Source organism: Aotus nancymaae, unplaced genomic scaffold (assembly GCF_030222135.1).
Source record: "Aotus nancymaae isolate 86718 unplaced genomic scaffold, 86718_ANA_hifiasm-v0.15.2.pri h1tg000008l, whole genome shotgun sequence".
Taxonomy (NCBI): domain Eukaryota; kingdom Metazoa; phylum Chordata; class Mammalia; order Primates; family Aotidae; genus Aotus; species Aotus nancymaae.
This window is the reverse complement of record NW_026988419.1, coordinates 54914542-54923997: the sequence shown is the minus strand read 5'-3', so window position 1 is coordinate 54923997 and position 9456 is coordinate 54914542. Positions and strand designations below refer to the sequence as shown.

The 9456-nt window shown below is 41.7% G+C and overlaps 1 pseudogene; it reads left to right on the top strand.

The window, feature by feature from the left end:
* The first annotated feature begins 7428 nt into the window (after nt 1-7428).
* On the top strand, nt 7429-8333 carry LOC105708060 (uracil-DNA glycosylase-like; annotated as a pseudogene).
* The last annotated feature ends 1123 nt before the right edge of the window (nt 8334-9456 follow it).

Sequence of the window (9456 nt, the reverse complement as noted above, 5' to 3'; positions counted from 1 at the left end):
CGAGTATCCCCAACACTGATACAGGCAGGGGACTAAACTCTGGCTCGCTGAATGTGTATAAATCACATATGAAATCCTTAAGTCATGCTCTTAATGAAAGAGTGTTCCCTCTCCTATCCCTTCTCCCTTTCATCTTGCTGGAATGTTAATGTGGTGGTGAGCCATGGTGATCACACCAATGAGGTTAACACCATATGGGTGGTAGGATAAAAGATTAAAGTAGCTTGGGTCTCTGAAACCACAAAGCCATCATACATTAGATGTATGGAGAAACTTAGATTTACATAGGCTTATTGGGAGTGACATCAGCCAGATGGCTGACTAGAGTTATCTGGCACTTATCCTCTTCTCAAAAAGGGACCTAAACAATGAATAAATGACTATATTTTGACTAGAGTAACTGAGGAAGTACCCTGGAGAGCATCAGAGGAGCAGCAAAATCCCTGTGGAGCATGGAAGCTCAAGACAGCCCTACAGAGAAGGGAGTGAGACATTCTGCCTCTGCCGCGCTATCTGCCTTGCCAAGATCAGCTCAGAATCAGGGGGATTTCTTCTTATGGGGAAAAGGTAAGCTGGAGATCTCCAGCAATCCTTGCTACAGGAGAGTCCATCAGTCTTCACAGGTTTTGAATCCAGTTTAGACAGTAGCTGAGAGTTCAATCAGCTGGAATGCTTCAGAGTAGAAGCTCATCTTAAGCATCCCCCAACCCCATGACATAAGCTGCTACACCTCAGCACTATCTGGTTTTTTGGTTTGTTTTTGTTTTTGTTTTGAGACAAAGTCTTGCTTTATCACCCAGGCTGGAACACAATGGTGCAATCTCGGCTCACTGCAAACTCTGCCTCCCAGGTTCAAGGGATTCTCCTGCCTCAGCCTCCTGAGTATCTGGGATTACAGGCACCCACCACCATGCCTGGCTAATTTTTGTATTTTTAGTAGAGATGGGGTTTTGCCATGTTGACCAGGCTGGTCTCAAACTCCTGGCCTCAGGTGATCTGCCCATCTCAGCCTCCCTAAGTGCTGGGATTACAGGCATGAGCCACTATACCCAGCCAACACCATCTTGAAACAAGATCCACTACTAGAATGCATCCTGACCTGGGGATCAGTAGCCACTGACTTACTCCATCCCTGTAGCCCTGCCTTTATTCCACCACATTCACATAGGTGCATGCAGCACCATAACTCCAGCTTCTTGGAGCCTAGGCCAGACAAGATGACCAAGACCCCAACATCCAAACTTGTGTAGCACTCCCAACAGCCCCAGGGGACACACAGACCTGCACAATGTGGTAGCTGCTGAACAGCCTGCCAGGTGCCTTGCCCATGTGCACCTGTACCACACAGCCAGCCAGCCTGCCAAGTTTGTGTGCATTCACATCTGGTCAGACAGCTAGCTGGTCCTGTGGCAGCCCCACTCCCCTGAACAAACCACTGCAGAGATCCCTGGTCCTGCTGTACCTGTGCCCTGACCAACAGCCAATCCTGCAGCAGACCTGCACCTCTGGACAGACCACTGCAAAGCTACCCAGCCTTGTCACACTTGTGTGCACTTGCACCTAGTCCAACAGCCAGTCTAGCAGAGGCCTTGCCTCGTCAGCCAGCCAGCCACACACTACCTACTTGTCTGCATCTATGCAGGCCTGAACCCAGTCAGACAGCCAGCTTGGTGGTGACCACAGTCTCCCCAGAGAGCCCACCAGACAGCCTGTCATCCCTCTGCATCCTCACTTGACCAGCAACAATGAGCCCAATACTTTTGCTCCCAGCAAAATTACACCACAGTCATGACAAACTTCCATAGCCTAGGCCAATGAAGCAATCACAGACATTCTTGATGAAGATTACAACTAAAAAAACTTAATAGAGACCACACTACTGAGTTCTCCCAGAACCAAAGCCAACTTACCATATCTAAATTATACCCTAGGACCTATCTATAGAAAAAAAAATCTCCCCACAAAAGCTGCTCCATAAAATTGGAAAAAGTGACTATTCCACTAGATGAACAAATATCAACCTAGAAACACAAGAAATATAAAAAAGCAAGGAAACATGACGCTCTGAAAGGAACACAATCAGTCTCCAGTAACAGACTTCAAAGGAAAGAACATTTACAAAATGCCAAAAAGAATTCTAAATAGCGATTTTAAGAAAACTTAGCAAGCCGGGTGCGGTGGCTCACGCCTGTAATCCCAGCACTTTGGGAGGCTGAGGTGGGTGGATCATGAGGTCAAGAGATCGAGACCATCCTGGTCAACATGGTGAAACCCTGTCTCTACTAAAAATACAAAAAATTAGCTGGGCATGGTGGTATCTGCCTGTAGTCCCAGCTACTCAGGAGGCTGAGGCAGGAAAATTGCCTGAACCCAGGAGGCGGAGGTTGCGGTGAGCCGAGATCGCGCCATTGCACTCTAGCCTGGGTAACAAGAGTGAAACTCCGTCTCAAAAAAAAAAAAAAAAAAGAAAACTCAGCAAGATACAAGAGAATACAAACAATTCAGTAGAATCAGGAAAAAAAAATTGTGATCTGAATGATAAATTCAACTGATAGATATTATTAAAAGGAACCAAACAAATCGTGGAGCTCAATAATTTAATAAATAAAGAATACAGATGGGAACTTCAACAAACTAGATTGAGCAGAAGAAAAAATTTCTGAACTCAAAGACAGGTCTTTTGAAACAACCCAGTCAGAAGAAAAAAATAGAAATATCAAACTAAAGAATAAAGAAACTCTGTGGGACTTATGAGATATCATTAAGTGAACACTTTTTTTGTTTTTTGTTTTTTGCATTAAAGAAGTTCCAGAGGGAGAAAAAATAAAGGCACAGAAAACCTACTTAACAAAATAATAGCAGAAAATTTCCCAAGTATTGGGAGACATATGGACATCCAGATTCAGGAAGTGCAAAGAGCCCCTATTAGATGAACCCAAATGATCCTTTCCAAACCACATTGTAATCAAACTGTCAAAAGTCAAAGACAAGGAGAGAATTCTAAAAGCTGTAGGAAAAAAGTGTTAAGTTACATATTAGGGAATCTTCACTAGACCATCAGCAGATTTCTCAGCAGAAATGTTGCAGGCAAGAGAGAATAAAATGATATATTTAAAGTGCTGAAAAAAAATACTGTCACCCAAGAATATTATATCTAGCAAAGCTATTCTTAAGAAGGACAAACTAAGACCTTCTCAGATAAACAAAAGCTGAGGGAACTTATCACCACTAGACTGGCCTTACAAGAAATGTTGAAGGGAGAGTTATGACTGGGAATGAAAGGATGATAATTACTATCATGAAAGCACATGAAAGTATAAAACTCACCAAAAGAAGTAAATTCATAAATCAAACTCAGAATACACCAGTGACATAATGGTGCTATATAAATCTCTCAGTCCTTTCATATGAAGATTTAAAGTCAAAATGATCAAAACCAACAACAGCTACAATTAGTGGCTAAGGAACACATCATAGATAAAGAAGCAAATAAAGATAACAAATATATAAATTTTTGGAGAAAGGGAAAAAACTTGCAGTATTTTTATGTGACCAAAGTTAAGTTGTTGCTACTAAATCTGCATAGCAAAAAAACAAACAAAGTTAAGTTGCTGTCAGCTAAAAATAGTCTGCTATAATTACAAAACTCTATATGTTAGCTCCATGGTAACCACAAAAAAAGAAATTTCAGCAGATACAAAAATGAGAAAGAAAAGGGAAACAAATCTTAGCACCACAGAAAACACCAAATCATGCAGGTAAACAATGAGAGGGAGAAAAAAACAAGAGTTTCATTTTTTTAAAAAGCGGAAAACAATTAACAAAATAACAGGAGTTAGTCTTTATCTATTAATAATAGCCTTGAGTGAAAATTGATTAAGTCCTTCAATTAAAAGATGTAGAGGGCCTGAATAAATTAAAAGACAAGACCCAACTATATACTGCCTACAAGAAATTCACCTCACTGTTAAAGGCAAACATAGACTAAAAGTGAAGGGATGGAAAAAGATATTCCATGCAAATGGAAACCAAAACAAGTAGGAGTAGCCACATTTATATCCAATAAAATAGACTTTAAGTCAAAAACTTTTTAAGACACAAAGAAGTTACTATATAATGATAAAGGGATTAATTCAACAAGAGGATACAATAATTATAAATATATATATCCAACATTGGAGCACCTAGATATATAAAGCAAATATTATTAGACCTGAAGGGTGAGATGGATTACAATACAATAGTAGAGAATTTCAATATCCTACTTTCCCTAGACAAAAATATTAACAAAAATTACCAGGTTAAACTACACCATGGACTCAACGGACATAGCATACATTTACAGAACATTTCACCCAACTGCTTCAAAACACACATTCTCCTCAACTGCATATGGAGCATTCTCCAACATAGCTCACATGTTAGGTCTCAAAACAAGTCTTCACAACTTTAGGAAGATAGAGATCATATTAAGTATCTTTTCTGACCACAATGGTATAAAGGTAGAAATCAATAAGAAAAATTTTGGAAACTTTACAGACACATGAAAATTAAGCAACATGCTCCTAAATAACCAGTGGGTCAGGCCGGGTGCAGTGGCTCACGCCTATAATCCCAGCACTTTGGGAGGCCGAGGTGGGTGAATCACAAGGTCAAGAGATCGAGACCATACTGGTCAACATGGTGAAACCCCGTCTCTACTAAAAATAACAAAAAAATTAGCTGGGCGTGGTGGTGCACGCCTGTAGTCCCAGCTACTTGGGAGGATGAGGCAGAAGAATTGCTTGAACCCAGGAGGCGGAGGTTGCGGTGAGCCAAGATCGCGCCATTGCACTCCAGCCTGGGTAACAAGAGCGAAACTCCGTCTCAAAAAAAAAAACAAACAAACAAAAAAGAAATAAATAACCAGTGGGTCAGTGAGGAAATTCAAAGAGAAGTTAAAAAATTTCTTTGAGACGAATGAAAATGAAAACACATCATACAAAAATCCATGGGACACAGCAATAACACTTTTTTTTTAGACAGAGTCTCATTCTGTCACTCAGGCTGGAGGGCAGTGGCACAATCTCAGCTCCCTGCAACCTCTCCCTCCAGGGTTCAACCAATTCTCCTGCATCAGCCTCCTGAGCAGCTGGGATTACAGGTGCCTGCCACCACATCTGGCTAATTTTTGTATTTTTAGTAGAGATAGGATTTCACCATGTTGGCCAGGCTGGTCTTGAACTTCTGGGCTCAAGTGATCCATCTGCCTCAGTCTTCCAAAGTGCTGGGATTACAGGCATGAGCCACCATGGCTGGCCAGCAACAGCACTTCTAAGAAGTGGTTTATTGCTAAAATTTCTTTAGCAATAAACCCCTACATCAAAAAAGAAGAAAGATGTCTAATAACCTCATGATGCAGCTCCAGGAATTAGAAAAGGAAGAATAAACTAAATTCAAAATTGGTAGAAAGAAGGAAATAATAAGACTCAGAGCAGAAATAACAAAGCAAAAGTTATCACAGAACCTGACTTCAAAATATTCTACAAAACCATAGTAATCAAAACAGCATGGTTCTAGCATAAAAACTATATCAACAGAACAGAACAGAGAAACCAGATATAAATATATAGACCAATAGAACAGTACGGAAGTCTGAAAATAAATTCATCCACCTACAACCAACTGGTTTTCAACAAAGGTGCTGAGAACATATATTGGGCAAAGGCAGTCTCTTCAATAAATAGTGCTGGGGAAACTGGATATCCATATACAGAAAAATGAGACTAGACACCTACCTCTCACCATATTAAAAAAAACAACTTAAAATGAATTACAAACAAATATAAAATCTGAAATTATGAAACCACTAGAAGAAAACATAGGGAAAATGCTTCATTTCACAACATTGGATTGGGCAATAATTTTTTCAATAAGACCGTGAAAGCACAGGCAACAAAAGCAAAAATAGACAAGTTGGGTGCAGTGGATCATGCCTGTAATCCCAGCACTTTAGGAGGCTGAGATGGGTGAATTCCTTGAGACTAGGAGTTTGAGACCAGCCTGGCCAATATGGCAAAACCTCATCTCTACTAAAAATACAAAAATTAGCCAGCTGCGGTGATGTTCACCTGTAGTCCCAGCTACGCAGGAGGCTGAGGTGGGAGAATCACTTGAACTCAGGAGGTGAAGGTTGTAGTGAGCCGAGATCACGCCACTGCACTCCAGCCTGGGTGACAGAGCGAAAAAAGAAAGAAAGAAAGAAAGAAAGAAAGAAAGAGAGAGAGAGAGAGAGAGAGAGAGAGAGAGAGAGAGAGAGAAGAAAGAAAGAAAGAAAGAAAGAAAGAAAGACAAATGGGATTACATTTCATGCTCATGGATAGGAAGAATTAATATCATTACAATGGCCATACTGCCCTAAGTAATTTATGAATTCAATTCTGTTCCCATCAAACTACCATTGACATTATTCACAGAATTAGAAAAAACTATTTTAAATTTTATATGGAATCAAAGAACCCATATAGCCAAGACAATCATAAGCAAAAAGAACAAAGCTGGAGGCATCACACTACCTGACTTCAAACTATACTACAAGGCTACAGTCCAAACATCATGGTACTGGTACCAAAATAGACATATAGACCAACGGAGCAGAACAGAAACCTCAGAAATAACACCACACATCTACAACCATCTGATCTTTGACAAACCTGACAAAAACAAGCAATGGAGAAAAGATCTTCTATTTGGTAAATGGTGCTGGGAAAACTGGCTATATGCAGAAAACTGAAGCTGGACCCCTTCCTTACACCTTATACAAAAATTAATTCAAGATGGATTAAAGACGTAAATGTAAAACCCCAAATCATAAAAACCCTAGAAGAAAACCTAGGCAATACCATTCAGGACATAGGCATAGGCAAAGACTTAATGATGAAAATGCCAAAAGCAATTGCAACAAAAGTCAAAATTGACAAATGGGATCTAATTAAACTGAAGAGCTTCTGCACAGCAAAAGAAAATATCATCATTCTGAACAGGTAACCTATAGAATGGGAGAAAACTTTTGCAGTCTACCGATCTGACAAAGGTCTAATATCCAGAATTTACAAGGAACTGAAACATATTTGCAAGAAAAAAAAAACATCAAAAAGTGGTCAAAGGATATAAACAGACACTTCTCAAAAGAAGACATTTACGTGGCCAACAAACATGAAAAAAAGCTCAACATACTTTTGTATCAAAAGTATAAATCTTTGCCATTCTGAATATCATCAAAATACCTTATAAAAGTGAAATATGGATAAACTGGATCCCAAGATTTTTCAGTTCTTGAAAAGAAACTGATAAAGAATTAAACTGGGCTGACCGCCGCAGCCAGGACCAGACTCGCGGGTTCCCGGGCGAAGCGCGTTGGCTGCCTCCTCAGCTCCCGGATGATCCTTCTCCCCTAGCCCCGCCAGGAAGAGACGCACCCCCGGCCCCGAGCCGGCTGACCTGGGGACTGGCGTGGCGGCCGTGACTGAAGAGAGCGGAGATGCGGCGACCAGCCCCGCCAAGAAGGCCTGAGCCGAGCAGGACGAGCCCGGGACGCCGCCCTTCTCGCAGCTGAGCGCGGAGCAGTTGGACCGGATCCAGAAAAACATGGCCGTGACCTCCTCAGACTCGCGGCCCGCAACGTGCCCGTGAGCTTTGAGGGGAGCGGGAAGAGGCGCCTCAGCGGGGAGTTCAGGAAACCGTATTTAATCAAGCTAATGGGATTTGTTGCAGAAGAAAGAAAGCATTGCACTGTTTATCCATCCCGACGCCAAGTCTTCACCTGGACCCAGATGTGTGACATAAGAGACGAGAAGGTTGTCGTCCTGGGACAGGATGTGTATCATGGACCTAGTCAAGCTCACGGGCTCTGCTTTAGTGTTCAAAGTCCTGCTCCGCCCCCGCCCAATTTGGAGAACATTTATAAAGAGCTGTCAACAGACATAGAGGGTTTTGTCCCTCCTGGCCATGGAGATTTATCTGTGTGGGCCAAGCAAGGTGTTCTGCTACTCAACGCTGTCCTCACGGTTCGGACCCATCAAGCCAACTCTCATAAGGAGAGAGGCTGGGAGCAATTCACCCACGCAGTGTTTCCTGGCCAAACAGAATTCAGATGGCCTTGTTTTCTTGCTCTGGGGCTCTTATGTTCAGAAGAAGGACAGTGCCATCGATAGGAAGCGGCACCATATTCTACAGACGGCCCATCCCTCCCGTTGTCATTGTATAGAGGGTTCTTTGGATGTAGACACTTTTCTAAGACCAACGAACTGCTGTGGAAGTCGAGCAAGAAGCCCATCGGCTGGAAGGAGCTGTGATCATCAGCTGAGGGGTGGCCTGTCTCCACTGTTTTTTTTTCCAGAAGCTACTGTTAACGTATTTGTCAGTTATGAAATTCCATTGAATTTTTCCTATTAATTCTTAAGTACTCTGTATAAGGAGGAAAAGCTTCCAAAAAGCAGCCACAAACCAGCATTCAGCCACAAACAGGAAAGGCTACCCTTTGACCAAATGTCTTTCTCTGCAACATGCCTTTGGCCTAAAATACGCAAACTTCTCAGAAGACAGATGATGTCAGATACTCATGTGATTGTCTTTATTTCCTTTGCCTTTATGGCGAAAGCGGGGAGATGTGCACCTTTTAGTCACAGCCCTAGTTTGTGCCTGCTGCTCTGTAGTTTTGCCTGGTTAGACTTTAAGTGACAAGTGTTGGGATGTTTTTTGCTTAGAAAGATCCCATTGTCTCAGCCCTGCAGGGCAGGCATGCTAGTCTCTGCTGGTTCCACTGTCCCCTTGATCTTTGAAGGAGTCCTCAGGCCCCTCGAAGCATAAGGATGTTTTGCAAGTTTCCAGAATCTGGCCCAGAAATTAGGGCTCAATTTCCGATTGTAGTAGAGGTGAATATTGCCAAGATTGCTGGGAGCCCAATCAAACAGGGGCCGAGAGAGGTAAGCTGGGTCTTGTTATTCCTTGGGTTTTGGTGGAATAAGCAGTGGAATTTGATTTTGTCTTTATGGGGTAGGGGTGATTTTCTCCTAGGGTTATCTCCAGTTGGGGTTTTTAAGGCACCACAGACTGTCAAGTGCTGTTTTTTACCAACTGAAATCACTTGGGGGTATTTTTTTCTGCAACACTGGAAAGTTTTACTTTTTTAAAAAAGTACTCATGAAGATATATGTATATTTTCCCAATCCTTTTTTTAAAGAGACAATCTGTATTGGGTCTATACCTCCATCCTTTGTCTTGTTAGCGATACTATTTTTGCTGTTAGTCAGGTTAGAGTTGGCCCTACTCGGGTTTGGTAATAAAAAATTGTTAAAAAAAAAAAAAAAAGAATAAACTGAACAAACTGAACTTGCCACGCAATGCAATTTCAATTTAGCTTTTGATGTTTCAAACATCTTTTTTTTTTTGGGGGACAGCGTTTCCGTATTGTTGTCC